Genomic DNA, 17,748 nt, shown 5'->3' on the forward strand with positions numbered 1-17,748 from the left:
CTCACTTTGATACAGTCTGTGCACATACCAAAGGAGCGGGGTAGTGTAACGATCCTAGCTTGCGCCCTGGACTCAAACTCAGGTCCCTCTAGTTCTAAGGGTAGGTTACCAGAGGAGGCTGATGAGGGGAGGACGGCTTATTGCCATGAATGGAATGGCGTGAACGAACACATAGAACACAGAAACCAGGTGTGTTTGAGACCATTCCATTTATTCTGTTCCAGCCATTACAAAGAGCCATCCTCCCCATTTTAAGTGCCACCAGCCACCACTGTAGGCTACCTACCCTTAGAACTAGACTGGGACCTGAGTTTGAGTCCAGGCCGCAGTTTAAGCTCAATTTAATTGCTACATTATCATATTAAAATGTCATTTGTATTTTGTTGTATTGCAATAACATATTGAACTGTGCAACAAATCAATTGTGCGTCCATGAAAGTAGGGATCAACCCAGAAGCCCTATCTAAAGCAGATAGCTGTATCAGCAAGTGTAGTCTACCTTTATTTCCTCCACTTAAGCTTAACTATGATGAGTTGACTGGTGAGAAGATAGCGTTTTTTAAATATTATATGAGGGACCTTTATTGTGAAGGCGGAAGGAATTTACCCAGAAGTGATACTCTGCGGTCCCCTTACAGCTGCCAACATTACACAAAAATGAGCTGGAATCAGATGTCCTACAACAGATTGCACAGTAAACACGCGTGGATATGCAGAGTGCGAACTTTAATTAGGTAGCCTATTTGCACAATATATAAACATTTGGATTATGCGATAAAATATCCCGCAGAGAACAATTATCTATCACCCGATTGAATGCCTGAGCGAATTCAGAGTGGGACCAGAGAAAGAGGGGAGTTTCTCATACACTTTTAGCCGGAGGACTGCGGCTGGAAAGAGGTAAATGGATTTTTGCAATAGGCGCAGTCAATGCGAAGGCCACTTCGCAGTACAGCGTTAAGAGCGAAAAAAGAGCCCACCATATCTCAAGTAGGATGGTGCCTATAGCTGCAAATGTAAAATTGCCTGTGGTATAGCCAATGCATTTTCATTCTCTCTAAGTTAATTCATCTATGTTATTTCTACCAAGAGAAATACACACCCACATACAGTTTGGGTGGCCTCAAATATTAAGTTAGGGTTCTAAAAAAAAAGTCTGATCACATGAAAAATATTGCCAGATGGGATTAGGGGAATTTTCCCTAATTGAATAGCCTGTGACTGGAACGAATTGCAAAAATCGCTGAAGTTGGAGACTTTTATCTCCCTCACCAACTTCAAACATCTGCTATCTGAGCAGCTAACCGATCGCTGTATATTGGTAAATAGCCCACCCATTTTTACCTACCTCATCCCCATACTGTTTTTATTTATTTTCTTTTCTGCTCTTTTGCACACCAATATCTCTACCTGTACATGACCATCTGATCATTTATCACTCCAGTGTTAATCTGCAAAATTGTAATTATTCGCCTACCTCCTCATGCCTTTTGCACACAATGTATATAGACTCTCCTTTTTTTCTACTGTATTATTGACTTGTTAATTGTTTACTCCATGTGTAACTCTGTGTTGTCTGTTCACACTGCTATGCTTTATCTTGGCCAGGTCGCAGTTGCAAATGAGAACTTGTTCTCAACTAGCCTACCTGGTTAAATAAAGGTGAAATAAAAATAAAATAAAAGAGTAGGCGATGTGACCTAAACAAATCTCTGGACTGGTTGCAGAATACCTTGCCCACTTTGAATGTCAATGGAATTTGTACGTGCGGTCACTACTGTAACTCGCTTCAACATGTCAACAGGACCTGAAAATGATTTCAAATATATATATATATATATATATTAAACATTGGTGAGCAAATACATTTTTTATAAATGTATCCAGCAACTAGCAATCTTGTGTAATGCTCCAGCCCATATGAAAGTTCTGTGTGACACAAGGGGTTGGATTCAATCAAACCTGTCATCATGTTCATGTACTAGACTTTGTTTAAGATACAGTACTGTGCCATAGCATTCATGCTCTCTCCCAAGACTGGAACCATCTATGTTGGAAAGAATCTACAGAGCCTTCACAAAGTATTCACACCCCTTGACGTGTCCACATTTTGTTGTTACAGCCTGAATTTAAAATGGCTTAAATTGAGATAGTGTGTCACTGGCCTATGCGCAATACCCCATAATGTCAGGGGAATTATGTTTTTAGAATTTTTTTACAAATGAATAAAAAATGAAAAGCTGAAATGTCAGCAGTAAAAATGTTCTTAACAAGTCACATAATAAGTTGCATGGACTCACTCTGTGTGCGATTTAATAGTGGTTGTCATGATTCTTGAATGACTACCTCACCTCTGTACCCCACACATCTGTAAGGACCCTCAGTCGAGCAGTGAATTTCAAACACAGATTCAACCAAAGACCAGGGAGGTTTTCCCAATGCCTCATAAAGAGCACCTAATGGTAGAGGGGTAATAATTAAAAAGCAGACATTGAATATTCCTTTGATCATGGTGAAGTTATTCATGAAACTTTGGATGGTGTATCAATCACCCAGTCACTACAAAGATGCAGGGGTCCTTCCTAACTCAGTTTCTGGGGAGGAAGGAAACCATGAGGCCAAAAGTTATTTTGTATGATGGCAATTTGCACATACTCCAGGATGTTATGAAGAGTGATCAGATGAAATTGCAATTAATTGCAAAGTCCCTCTTTGCCATGCAAATGAACTGACCCCCCCCCCCCCCCCCCAAAAGTCCACTGCGTGTCAGCCCTGCCACAAAAGGACCAGCTGACATAATGTCAGTGATTCTCTCGTTAACACAGGTGTGAGTGTTGATGAGGACAAGGCTGGAGATCACTCTGTCATGCTGATTGAGTTTGAATAACAGTCTGGAAGCTTCAAAAGGGGGGTGGTGCTTGGAATCATTGTTCTTCCTCTGTCAAACATGGTTACCTGCAAGGAAACACGTGCCGTCATCATTGCTTTGCACAAAAAGGGCTTCACAGGCAAGGATATTGCTGCCATTTATCGGATCATCAAGAACTTCAAGGAGAACAGTTAAATTGTTGTGAAGAAGACTTCAGGGCGCCCAAGAAAGTCCAGCAAGCGCCAGGACCATCTCCTAAATTTGATTCAGCTGCGGGATCGGGGCACCACCAGTACAGAGCTTGCTCAGGAATGGCAGCAGGCAGGTGTGAGTGCATCTGCACGCACAGTGAGGCAAAGACTTTTGGAGGATGGCCTGGTGTCAAGAAGGGCAGCAAAAAAGCCACTTGTCTCCAGGAAAAACATCAGGGACAGACTGATATTCTGCAAAAGGTACAGGGATTGGACTGCTGAGGTCTGGGGTAAAGTCATTTTCTCTGATGAATCCCTTTTCCGATTGTTTGGGGCATCCGGAAAAAAGCTTGTTCGGTGAAGACAGGACCATCAGTCCTGTGTCATGGCAACAGTAAAGCATCCTGAGACCATTCATGTGTGGGGATGCTTCTCAGCCAAGGGTGTGGGCTCACTCACAATTTTGCCTAAGAACACAGCCATGAACAAAGAATGGTACCAACACATCCTCCGAGAGCAACTTCTCCCAACCATCCAAGAACAGTTTGGTGACGAACAATGCCTTTTCCAGCATGATGGAGCACCTTGCCATAAGACAAAAGTGATAATTAAGTGTCTCGGGGAACAAAACATTGATATTTTGGGTCCATGGCCAGGGAACTCTCCAGACCTTAATCCCATTGAGAACTTGTGGTCAATCCACAAGAGATCCCCCCCCCCCCCCCCCCCACACACACACACAAATTCTGACAAACTCCAAGCATTGATTACGCAAGAATGGGCTGCCATCAGGCTGCCATGTGGCCCAGAAGTTAATTGACAACATGCCAGGGCGGATTGCAGAGGTCTTGAAAAATATTGACTCTTTGCATCAACTTCATGTAATTATCAATAAAAGCCTTTGACACTTATGAAATGCTTATAATTATACTTCAGTATTCCATAGTAACTAACATCTGACAAAAATATCTAAAGACACTGGCAGCAGACTTTGAAAATTAATATTTATGTCATTCTCAAAACTTTTGTTCACGACTGTACAGAATACAAATATTCCAAAACATGCATACTGTTTGCAATAAGGCACTAAAGTAAAACTTCGAAAAATGTGGCAAAGAAATTAACTTTATGTCCTGAATAGAAAGTGTTATGTTTGGGGCAACACAACACATCAGGGAGTACCACTCTTCATATTGTCAAGCATGGTGTTGGCTGCATCATGTTATGGGTATGCTTGTCATCGGCAAGGAATAGGGAGTATTTTAGGATACAAAAATAAATAACGGAATATAGCTAAGCTCAGGCAAAATCCTAGAGGGAAAACCTGGTTCCATCTGCTTTCCAACAGACACTGGGAGACACATTCACCTAATCAGCAGGACAACAACCTAAAAAACAAGGCCAAATATACACTGGTTGTTTACTAAGATGACATTGAATGTTCCTGAGTGGCCTAGTGACAGATTTGACATAAATGCGCTTAAAAATCTGTGGATCTATGGCAAGACTTGAAAATTGCTGTTTAGCAATGATCAACAACCAACTTGACAGAACTTGAAGAATATTGTACAATCAAGGTGTGCAAAGATCTTAGAGAAAGACTGTAATCGCTGCCAAAGGTGATTTTTAAAAAAGTATTGCATCTGGTGTGAATACTTATGTAAATGTTCTGTATTTCATTTTCAACACATTTGCAAAAATGTCTAAAAACATGTTTTCACTTGTCCATTTTGAATTCAGGCTGTATCACATAAAATTGTGGAATAGGTCAAGGGGTATGAATAATTCTGAATACCTGCAATATTTCACCATTTACCTATTTTATGTGACAGTGGTGATTTATTATATTTATTTCAGGCCAAAGCATAAATTCTGCTTGTTTGAATCGAACCTTCTGTCTCATTTCTTTGTTTTATGTGGCAGTTCTGTTTTCTGCTGACTGTTTGTCTAACAAGTTGGAGTCTGAGTCCCTATTGAGCTTCTTGCCAAGGACATTTAGAGTAGCACTTTATTACATGGTACATAAGTTACCAGGTATTTACTGAAACGTTACAGGGTACAATGGTAATCGCACAATGCAATAACCAATTCATTGTTTGTTTCTTTGGGATTCATTTGAATATACACACCGGTAATTTCCTATTAATCCTATTAAAGCAATGGAAATAATAGGCGTATCGTAAAGTGAAGAACCACTGAAAGTGGAACTACAAGTTGTAAAAGGGACAACAGTTTCAGAAAAAGCAAACTCTCACATATTTTCACGTTGTGGCTGTGTGCTGTTATGATTTAAAACAGTCCAATATATTTTGATTTGGTTATTTTGCCCTTCACGAGTGAACAACCAGCTACTGGATGATTTACATGGTATGCCAATGTGCAATCAAACACAGACAACCCACTGAAGTCAAGCAGACTACTGTAAGTGCCAACACGTGTTTGTAGTGTCACTGACAAGCTTCCATGCACTTTTCTGCACCTATCTCCTCACATCAATACACGGTCCATGTATGGGGCTGTGTTAGACGGGAATTTACATTGTGTAACGGTTCAAAGCTCTTTCAGGATTGATACTAATCTGTGAGGTAAAGGACTGTGAGACTGTAGTCGTGCTTGTAGCACAGCCGGCAAACAACATAAACACAGGTTTTATGGAATCCCTGTTAATGGTGACATACCTGATGAGTGGCATCACAGGAAATGAGACATTGTTGGAGTTATACGGGTCGATTTGCTTGCCAATAAAATGCTGGATAAGAGTTGAACAGAGGCATACAGTACAATTGGAATTAAACAACACCAGAAAATGTCCTTTGCTAAACCTAAAAGAACAGACCAGTTTTGGGGATTAAGTACTTTTTATAGTGTGTGTTTTAAATAAAAACAATTAAATAGTCAGAGGGTCCAACATCTTTGAGGGGTTACCAGGGTTGTACAGTGTGTGGGGCAGAAACAGTTGTTTTCAGGCAGCTTCAGACATCAAGAGAGACCCCCAGGATTCGACTATTACTCCCCCGCACTGTAGACCTCCTCTTCCCCCTGTGGGGAGACTGAGCATGTTTCTCCAGAGTCGTGGATCTTATTTCATTGCTAGAGTATATACACTGGGCTGTAATTACAGGTGGCCTACCAGGACCCACATTTGGAATTAAAGTTCATCCTTGAAATAAACCAAAGAAATGAGGACTACTTTTTAACCACATACACGGAAAATGTGACAAAAACACATTTACTTGAAGTACAGTGCAGATGCAAAGTTTGGTAACAGAATGACTGTTTGTGCTGTCTGTCATTCTGTTACCAAACTTTGCATCTGCACTGTTCTTCAAGTAAATGTGTTTTTGTAAAGTTTTCAGTGGAAATTGTTAAAAGTAGTCATTGTGCATAGAAGTGTATGTTTTGTTTAACTTTGCAGTCATTTATTTTTGTTTGGCATACATTTTAAAGTGAAAATTGCACATGGGCTAAAACTCCTATCTGTCGAGCATACCTGGGGGAGTGTTGGAAGGTTGCACATGTTTAGGGCTCATTGTCTTTGGATGAAACCATTTTTTTTAAAGGTAAAACAAAGGGTACACACTCCATATAGCAAGTAATTATTAGCTAAGCTAGTTATTATTTCAACTAGTGTGTCTTGAGGGTCTACACACCAGGTCTTAATTAGTCTATATACTGTGGTCCTCTAGCCGGACAGGAGTTGTGTACCCCTGCCTCTCACCCATGCATGGAATCTCTGATCTAGATGCTGTTATACAATAGCACAAATTGCTAGCCTACTTGAACTCCCTCATGAACTCCTCATACATTAAGCTCACAATAGTGGCCTAGGATAGTGTTTCCCAAACTTGGTCCTGGAGCCCTCTGGGTGCACATTTTGTTTTTTGACCTAGCACTACATAGCTGATTCAAATTGTTAGCCTAGATTCACAAGTATATGTAAGGTCCCCCAGTCATGCAGTGAATTTCAAACACAGATTCAACCACAAAGACCAGGAAGGTTTTCCGATGGCTCGCAAAAATGTTGAATGCGTGCCATAGGGATGGTGGCCTGTGTTTACTCCAATGCTTCCCACCGTTGTGTCAAGTTGGCTGGAAGTCCAATGGGTGGTGGACCATTCTTGATACACACAGGAAACTGTTGCGTGTGAAAATGAAAACCCCAGCTGCGTTGCAGTTCTTGACACACTCAAACCGGTGCGCCTTACCCATTCAGCCTCTGAATGGCACACATACACAATCCATGTCTCAATTGTCTCAAAGCTTAAAAATCCTTCTTTAACCTTTCTCCTCCTTCATCTACATGGATTGAAGTGGAAAATCTCACTGGTCATCCCCAAAGCCAACACCTCATTTGGCCGCCTTTCCTTCCAGTTCTCTGCTGCCAATGACTGGAATGAATTGCAAAAATTGCTGAAGCTGGAGACTTCTATTTCCCTCACTAACTTTAAACATCAGCTATCTGAGAAGCTAACTGATCCCTGTAGCTGTACATAGCCCAATTGTAAATAGTCCATCCAATCTACCTACCTCATCCCCATATTGTTTTTATTTACTTTTCTGCTCTTTTGCACACCAGCATTTCTACTTGCACATCATCATCTGCACATCTATCAGTCCAGTGTTAATTTGCTCAATTGTAATTACTTCGCTACTATGGCCTTACCTCCTCACACTATTTGCACACACTGTATATAGACTTTCTTTTTTTATTTTGTGTTATTGACTGTACGTTTGTTCATGTGTAACTCTGTGTTGTTGTTTATGTCGCACTGCTTTGCTTTATCTTGGCCAGGTCGCAGATGTAAATGAGAACTTGTTCTCAACCAGCCTACCTGGTTAAATAAAGGTGAAATAAAATATAAATACATTTAACAAGTGACATCAATAACGGATCATAGCTTTCACCTGGATTCACCTAGTCAGTCTATGTAATGGAAAGAGCAGATGTTCCTAATGTTTTGTACATTCCATTAACTATTGAGCGCCTTGTTACACCAGTTACTGAAAGGACAATTGAGAACCCAGATGAACTTGTGAAAACACATGACAGATTGCACGCTGTGGCTTGTTTACTACTACTTGGCTTTCTCCATCCCCTGTTGTCGACATAAGCTCCTCTTCTTACAGGGTTAACAGCTTATTGCTCTCCCCAAGCTGCTTACGTTCAACCTTTTGAGGCTCCACATTTTCTCACTAGGAGCGATGCAGTGGAAGATGATTAGGTGCGCCATCCTGAGTGATGGGATTTTAAGCATGTGACCAACAGAGTGAGCTGATTTAGCCATGTGTCTTAGTTCACTATTCGTTAAGGTTGGCCTTAGAACTGGAAAAGGCGGCTGTGCATTTATAAAAAAAAACAACGTTATGAACCAAGCATGTGGATTCAAAAATCTATTTTGTTTTTACGCTGGTTTTGCCATCAGTAGTGGAAGATATGGTTTTGATCATGTCTGCCGACTACAGTAGACCACCAGACTGTTGTAGAAGTAGCCCCCCCCCCCCCCCCCCCGATAGACCGCTGTCCCTGATTGAGAACCATACCCGGCCAAAACATACAAACAGAAAACAACATAGAAATAAAGAAACTAGAATGCCCACCCTAGTATGACAGTCATGTGGAGCTCTACCATGTGTCTCTTCTTTGTACTGAACCCTTCCAAAGCACAATGTTCTAAGCATGTACTGAACCCTTTCAAAACAAAAGGCAAATCTTCCGATCTCAGGTAAAGTCATCTAGTTAATCTGGCCAAGCAAGACATAACAGTACCACCCTGTTAGTCCAACTACGCAACACTTGAGTGAGCTCATTCAAGCATCCCCTGGTCTTTCAAGAAAAGGCCTACTAGGGAAGGTCCTTTTGTTTTTGGAAACTCTTGAAGCCTATATAACAGAATTGATTTGAAAGTTAATATTTTCCAACTATAGATGAACAGCCAAGTGATAGAATTGTTCTTGGAGCAGCATTTGCTCAGTCATTTCCAGCTGAATGAGATCTGGAAATAGACTCTCGCTGTGCCCAGTGAGTCACCACAACGGCGCAGTAAATTATTGCCTCATTAATCTCACTGGGTGACTTTAAATTAACTTCTCTTAACTGACTGTAAGGCTACCAATCTACTACTAATAATAACCTCCCCTGATTCTAACAAAACTGACAGCTCTCTGTGTGGCAAAGTGCATATTATTTCCTTTTTTTTTCATATTGGCTGACTATGAATTTTAAAACTAAGCATCAGCTTTAACATTAGTTGGCCATATGTGAAGGCTCGCTTAACGTCCTTGCCTGCCTTCATTATAAACTGAACGTCTTTTAAACTCTGATGACAGTGAGGCATTTGGAACTACTGATCAGACTAGCTGATTCGGTCCAAAGGAGCTGAATTTCTTTCTCCCTTCCTTCCATCGGTCTTAAAGGGCACCAGAGAGACCAAAACTGTCTGTTTGGTGACTGACTAAGATGAAGCTCCCTGTTATATAAGTAAAAACAAAATTCGCTGAATATGCTGCTGGAAAGGTACGTCTAGGCACAAGTTTCAGGTATTGTGAGTAAGAAATGTTAGTCACGTGGTTAACAGGTGTTGTAACGTGTTGTAAACACCCAGTTTTTTGGACATTTTGGGAAATCTCTGTGATATAATTCCAGGCGAGCCCATCCTAGGAACTCCTCTGCCAATGCCATGTTGTTTGCGATGCCATGTCTGCTATCTGCAGCTAGCCTCCCAGCCTCAGAACTGGATCAGTAGCAGTTCAGCTCTGCCTAGTTCATTACTCCAACCTACAGTATATCACCAGGAAATGAAGTGATTTTGGCTGCTCGGGGATCCGTCTGTACTCAGTAAAGCTGGCGTCAGATTAAGTGAAATTAAATGTAATTTTAGACAGGCAGAGAGTGGGACAAGTCTGTGGTCCTCCTGCTGAGGGGCTTACCTGGAAAAATCTCACCTGTTGAATATGGATATGAATATCGGAGGACGCATGACATTCAGCCTTCGTCTCTCCCGAGCCCGTACGGGAGTTGTAGCAATGAGACAAGATAGTAGCTACTACAACAATTGGATACCACGAAATTGGGGAGAAAAAGAGGTAAAATAAAAAAAATTAAAAAAGAAAGCCATGCGTTCTCCGAAACACAACCCAACCAAGCCGCACTGCTTCTTAACACAGCGCGCATCCAATCCGGAAGCCAGCCGCACCAATGTGTCGGAAGAAAACACTGTGCACCTGGCGACCTTGTAGCAATGAGACAAGATAGTAGCTACTGCTCCCGGCACGCCACAGGAGTCGCTGATGCGCGATGAGACAAGGATATCCCTACCGGCCAAGCCCACCCTAACCCGGACGACACTTGGCCAATTGTGCGTCGCCCCACGCACCTCCCGGTCGCGGCCGGCTGCGACAGAGCCTGGGCGCGAACCCAGAGTCTCTGGTGGCACAGCTAGCGCTGCGATGTAGTGCCCTAGAGCACTGCGCCACCCGGGAGGTCCCTGAGTCAGATATTTCACACATTTTAATTCCAAACCATCTTTGCTTCAAAATGAAATGTCACTTTTTCCAAGGGTAAAATTGAGGTAAAATCTTGACATTTACAGTTTTTCACACTTGAAAGACTAGCCGCCCACTTTGACATTTCTATTAGCTGTTTCAAAGGACAGAGTTCCCTTGGCTTGGTTTCAGAAGCATGAAGGCATTGTCACCATACCAACAATTAGTATAAAATACAGGCAAAAAAAATCAGCACAATTAGGCTGATAAACTCTCTGCAACGAGAGCTGGTAAATGAAATTTAGAATCCTTACTTGCTACTAGAGGTCGACCGATTAATCGGAATGGCCGAACAATCGGAAATCGGTATCGGTATTTTTGGGCGCTGAATTTGTATTTGTAATTTTTTTTATACCTTTATTTAACTAGGCAAGTCAGTTAAGAACACATTCTTATTTTCAATGAAGGCCTAGGAACGGTGGGTTAACTGCCTTGTTCAGGGGCAGAACGACAGATTTTTACCTTGTCAGCTCGGTGGATCCAATCTTGCAACCTTACAGTTAACGAGTCCAACGCTCTAACCACCTGCCTCTCATTGCACTCCACAAGGAGCCTGCCTGTTACGCGAATGCAGTAGAAGCCAAGGTAAGTTACAAGCCAGCATTAAACTTATCTTATAAAAAACAATCAATCTATCATAATCACTAGTTAACTACACATGGTTGATGATATTACTAGTTTATCTAGCGTGTCCTGCGTTGCATATAATCGATGCAACGCTGGGGGATGATTTAACAAAAGCACATTTGCGAAAAAAGCACAATCGTTGCACGACTGTACCTAACCATAAACACCAATGCCTTTCTTAAAATCAATACACAGAAGTATATATTTTTAAACCTGCATATTTAGCTAAAATAAATCCAGGTTAGCAGGCAATATTGATCAGATGAAATTGTGTCATTGCATGCAGAGTCGGGGTATATGCAACAGTTTGGGCAGCCTGGCTCATTGCGAACTAATTTGCCAGACTTTACGTAATTATGACATAACATTGAAGGTTGTGCAATGTTACAAGAATATTTAGACTTAGGGATTCCACCCGTTAGATAAAATACCGAATGGTTCCGTATTTCACTGAAATAATAAACGTTTTGTTTTTGAAATTATAGTTTCCGGATTTGACCATATTAATGACCAAAGGCTCGTATTTCTGTGTGTTATGTTATAATTAAGTCTATGATTTGATAGAGCAGTCTGACTGAGCGGTGGTAGGCAGCAGCAGGCTCGTAAGCATTCATTCAAACAGCACTTTTGTGTGTTTTGCCAGCAGCTCTTCGCAAGCACAGCTCTGTTTATGAATTCAAGCTTATCAGCCTAATGGCTGGTGTAACCGATGTGAAATGCCTAGCTAGTTAGCGGGGTGCGCGCTAATAGTGTTTCAAACGTCACTCGCTCTGAGACTTGGAGTAGTTATTCCACTTGCTCTGCAAGGGCCGCAGCTTTTGTGGAGCGATGGGTACGCTGCTTCGAGTGTGGCTGTTGTCGATGTGTTCCTGGTTCGAGCCCAGGTAGGGGCAAGGAGAGGGACGGAAGCTATACTGCTACATTGGCAACACTAGTGCCTATAAGAACATCCAATAGTCAAAGGTGTATGAAATACAAATCGTATAGAGAGAAATATACTTTGGAAGGTGTATCAATACACCCAGTCACTACAAAGATACAGGCGTCCTTCCTAACTCAGTTGCTGGAGAGGAAGGAAACTGCTCAGAGATTTCACCATGAGGCCAATGGTTACTTTAAAACAGCTACAGAGTTTAATGAGTGTGATCAGAGAAAACGGAGGATGGATCAACAACATTGTAGTTACTCCACAGTCTGTAGCGGTGTGTGGGGAAAATCACTGGGGAAGCCAAGCCAGAAAAAAATGCCATATTGCGACCTATGTGTTGTGATAATTGTTTGGTTTGCTTTATGACCTGTTAGTTCATATGCATTGTGACCGTGATATATTGATATATAGGCCTAAGGCCCAGACAACAGAAGACACAGTGGCAGAATAAATTCAACCACACTTTTGTTTCATCACAAAACCGGGGAGCAACCTCTGTCTGGTGAAGTCCACAAAGCATATTGAATGTAACCAACAGTTACATGAACTACAGCATCGTCAAGCAAGTTGTTTCCGAAATGTTCAGACTACTTAACAACTATTGATTTGGGAACCACGGAGAGTTACCGAAAGTAGCAAAGAAAACAGGAGCTGCCTCCACTATTCCAGAACCATCATCTTCAACATTTCAACATCATCAAATCACCTACTGTATGCTTAGTCTAATACAGTGACAACTCAAAGATACTCAAAACTATTTAGTCCAATCAACAAAAGATAAATCTGATGTGGTTGTCCATGGTTCAGATTTTTGTGGTGTGTGTGCGATCGTGCAAGTAGAAAAAACATGCTGACTCACCCCACTTGTAGAGAAACACTAATGTCATCCTGTCTATGGCTCTGTCATACAGTACATGCTTTTATTTTTTGTTGTCCTAGGTTACCTTGCTAAAATGATTGCTCGCCAGCCTAACTTCCTTTCATGGGCAACGTTAGCTAGTTAACATTAGCCTTCTTCATCTAGCTACATATTGAACTTCCATCCTCTCAGTCCAGGGGCACAATGTATACATTTATGGTTGAATCAGAATCGGCATTATAATCATTGGCCATTAGGGAGAATTAAGTAAAACCACAAGTCCAAATTCCTACCTCCATCCATGGCTAATTTAGGAAAATAACACAAGATGCAACAATTCAAGTTGTTTCTGTCAATGACGAATTTCTCTCGATGCGATGTGATACACTCCTCCACATTGACCCCTTTTCCACCCTCTGTGGAAAAGGTTCTATGTGGAACCCAAAAAGGTTCTACCTGGAACAAAAATGGTTATACCTGGACCCAAAACCCAAACCTGTAGCACGTGCTCCAGCAGGTATATCTCTCTGGTCACCCCCAAAACCAATTATTCCTTTGGCCGTCTCTCCTTCCAGTTCTCTGCTGCCAGTGACTGGAATGAACTACAAAAATCTCTGAAACTGGAAACACTCATCTCCCTCACTAGCTACAGTGCCTTGCGAAAGTATTCGGCCCCCTTGAACTTTGCGACCTTTTGCCACATTTCAGGCTTCAAACATATAGATATAAAACTGTATTTTTTTGTGAAGAATCAACAACAAGTGGGACACAATCATGAAGTGGAACGACATTTATTGGATATTTCAAACTTTTTTAACAAATCAAAAACTGAAAAATTGGGCGTGCAAAATTATTCAGCCCCCTTAAGTTAATACTTTGTAGCGCCACCTTTTGCTGCGATTACAGCTGTAAGTCGCTTGGGGTATGTCTCTATCAGTTTTGCACATCGAGAGAATGACATTTTTTCCCATTCCTCCTTGCAAAACAGCTCGAGCTCAGTGAGGTTGGATGGAGAGCATTTGTGAACAGCAGTTTTCAGTTCTTTCCACAGATTCTCGATTGGATTCAGGTCTGGACTTTGACTTGGCCATTCTAACACCTGGATATGTTTATTTTTGAACCATTCCATTGTAGATTTTGCTTTATGTTTTGGATCATTGTCTTGTTGGAAGACAAATCTCCGTCACAGTCTCAGGTCTTTTGCAGACTCCATCAGGTTTTCTTCCAGAATGGTCCTGTATTTTGCTCCATCCATCTTCCCATCAATTTTAACCATCTTCCCTGTCCCTGCTGAAGAAAAGCAGGCCCAAACCATGATGCTGCCACCACCATGTTTGACAGTGGGGATGGTGTGTTCAGCTGTGTTGCTTTTACGCCAAACATAACGTTTTGTATTGTTGCCAAAAAGTTCAATTTTGGTTTCATCTGACCAGAGCACCTTCTTCCACATGTTTGGTGTGTCTCCCAGGTGGCTTGTGGCAAACTTTAACCGACACTTTTTATGGATATCTTTAAGAAATGGCTTTCTTCTTGCCACTCTTCCATAAAGGCCAGATTTGTGCAATATACGACTGATTGTTGTCCTATGGACAGAGTCTCCCACCTCAGCTGTAGATCTCTGCAATTCATCCAGAGTGATCATGGGCCTCTTGGCTGCATCTCTGATCAGTCTTCTCCTTGTATGAGCTGAAAGTTTAGAGGGACGGCCAGGTCTTGGTAGATTTGCAGTGGTCTGATACTCCTTCCATGTCAATATTATCGCTTGCACAGTGCTCCTTGGGATGTTTAAAGCTTGGGTAATCTTTTTGTATCCAAATCCGGCTTTAAACTTCTTCACAACAGTATCTCGGACCTGCCTGGTGTGTTCCTTGTTCTTCATGATGCTCTCTGCGCTTTTAACGGACCTCTGAGACTATCACAGTGCAGGTGCATTTATACTGAGACTTGATTACACACAGGTGGATTGTATTTATCATCATTAGTCATTTAGGTCAACATTGGATCATTCAGAGATCCTCACTGAACTTCTGGAGAGAGTTTGCTGCACTGAAAGTAAAGGGGCTGAATAATTTTGCACGCCCAATTTTTCAGTTTTTGATTTGTTAAAAAAGTTTGAAATATCCAATAAATGTCGTTCCACTTCATGATTGTGTCCCACTTGTTGTTGATTCTTCACAAAAAAATACAGTTTTATATCTATATGTTTGAAGCCTGAAATGTGGCAAAAGGTTGCAAAGTTCAATGGGGCCGAATACTTTCGCAAGGCACTGTATATGTACCAGCTGTCAGAGCAGCTCACAGATTACTGCACCTGAACATAGCCCATCTATAATTTAGCCCAAACAACTACCTCTCCCCCTACTGTATTTATTTATTTATTTTGCTCCTTTGCACCCAATTATTTCTATCTCTACTTTGCACATTCTTCCACTGCAAATCTACCATTCCAGTGTTTTACTTGCTATATTGTATTTACTTTGCCACCATGGCCTTTAAAAAAAAACATATTTTGCCTTTACCTCCCTTATCTCACCTCATTTGCTCACATTCTATGCAGACTTATTTTTTTACTGTATTATTGACTGTATGTTTTTACTCCATGTGTAACTCTGTGTTGTTGTTGTATGTGTCGAACTGCTTTGCTTTATCTTGGCCAGGTCGCAACTGTAAATGAGAACTTGTTCTCGACTTGCCTACCTGGTTAAATAAAGGTGAAATAAAAAATAAATGTAAATAAATATAAAAAAGGGGCTCTTCAAACGGTTCTCCTATGGGGACAGCCGAAGAATGCTTTTTGGTTCTAGATAGCACCTTTTTTTTCTAAGAGTGTAGGCGTGAAGTCAAATCCAAACTGGCTTCCCTTCACACTTTTTTTTTTTGGTGCAGTTTAGCTCAACGCTGATTGACTATTATTTTATACTTTTTTTATATCAAGGGAGGCTTGCATTCAATGCTATGGGCGGCAACAATGTCATACTATTTTTGACCAGACCGCATCAGACAGATGGCCTACACATACACAGGCAGAGGGGTGCTGTTTCACTCGCTCGGATCCTTTCTCCGGTGAGATACATTCAGCCTCTTGTGAATTATAGAAAAAGTATGAAACACAGAGAGAGAAAATCTATATTATTTTATGTTTTTTTAATAGGTTCATTTTTGGGGGGAATCCTGGCTTCCCTTGGCATCCATGAATACATGCCACTGTCCACAATACTAACTTAATTGACATTGAAAAGAAGGAAATATTCCAAAACATGCATCCTGTTTGGAAAAAAGGCAGTAAATTAACACTGCAATTAACTTTATGTTCTGAATACAAAGTGTTATGTTTGGGGTAAATCCAATACAACACATTACTGAGTACCACTCTCCATATTTTCAAGCATAGTGGTGGCTGTATCATGTTATGGGTTGCTTGTAATCGTTAAGGACAAGGGAGTTTTTCAGGATGGAAAAAATTGCAAATGTTGTACAATCCAGGTGTGCAATGCTCTTATAGACTTACTCAGAAAGATTCACTGCTGTAATCACTTCTAACGGTGATTCTAACACGTATTGATACTTGTGTAAATGTTATATTTCTTTATTTCATATTCAATACATTTGCAAACATTTCTGAAAACACGTTTTTACTTTGTCATTATAGGATACTGTGTTTAGATGGGTGAGAGAAAAAATCTATTTAAACCATTTTCAATTCAGGCTGTAAGAACAAAATGTGGAATAAGTCAAGGGGAATGAATACTTTCTGAAGGCACCCATTGATCCCTGAAGAATCTAACTTAGAAGTGCCTCATGAGCTTAGTTCAATTGTCCTACCCCATCATAACCAAAGATATACACTTTTTTGCTCCAATGTAAATGTAAACAAACACTGTATAGCAGGGGTGTCAAAGTCAAATGGACGGAGGGCCAAATAAAAAAATCAGCTACAAGACGAGGGCCGGACTGTTCGAATGTTCATTGAAAATTTTTTAAATGACGCATATAGTCTAGTGAACCTAATTGAACCTACTGAAAACCTAACAAATATATTACAATATGATCAGATAAATAAAGCAATATTTTCTTATGGCTCTGTCAGTAATCTTTAATTTTCAACAGACACAAAAGACAAATTTCCTTTATATAAATATCCCCATAACATGAACATTAAATGAAAGAAACCGGTATTCAAGGCACCATCAGTAGACTATATTTTCTATTTTAGCAAAAGTGGGCTAAATTTACTTCAAAGAAAAAACAATAATAGCAATTTTCTATCATCCACTCAACTGAAATATTTTTAAAATATAATTGGATTGAAATACAAAAAAATAAAGTGCAAAAATCTATTAATCAAAAACAACACTTTGTTTAAGGAGAAGTAACATGCAGTGAAAACAAATATTAAATTTTAACTTTTAAACTTGAACTGAGTAAAAACTCTAAATATGTGATTGCACAGTAATGTTCACTTGTTTGAGGTTGAGGGTGATACTTGGTGGTGTCCCATCTTTTCCACAAGTTCATCAATGTTCGGGGTAAGGCTCTGAGCTGAAGAAATCCTCAGAATTGAGTGGAGGTGTTCAGCAGTAAGTCGACTTCTGTGTGATGTTTTGTTCAGGTTCATCAAAGAAAACAGTTGTTCACACAGGTATGTGCTGCCAAACATAGACAACGTTTGAGCAGCCTGGATGCGCAGCTGGGGCATTGTGCCGGGGAGGAAACGGGCGAACTCCGCAGCACC

The 17,748-nt window shown here is 40.8% G+C and overlaps 1 protein-coding gene across 2 annotated transcripts in view; it reads left to right on the forward strand.

Annotated features, from left to right (window-relative positions):
* The first annotated feature begins 629 nt into the window (after nt 1-629).
* LOC110499947 (ras association domain-containing protein 8) overlaps nt 630-17,748 on the forward strand; it is a 38,760-nt gene continuing 21,641 nt past the window's right edge. Inside the window, exon 1 of one of the 2 annotated variants that reach the window (XM_021577005.3) lies at nt 630-900. The gene's annotated coding sequence lies outside the window, so the exon portion shown is untranslated. The remainder of the gene's footprint in view (nt 901-17,748) is intronic. The other variant, XM_021577006.3, reaches the window with a different exon arrangement.

The sequence above is a fragment of the Oncorhynchus mykiss genome, chromosome 21, assembly GCF_057628025.1.
Source record: "Oncorhynchus mykiss isolate SJ-2025 chromosome 21, ASM5762802v1, whole genome shotgun sequence".
Lineage (NCBI taxonomy): Eukaryota > Metazoa > Chordata > Actinopteri > Salmoniformes > Salmonidae > Oncorhynchus > Oncorhynchus mykiss.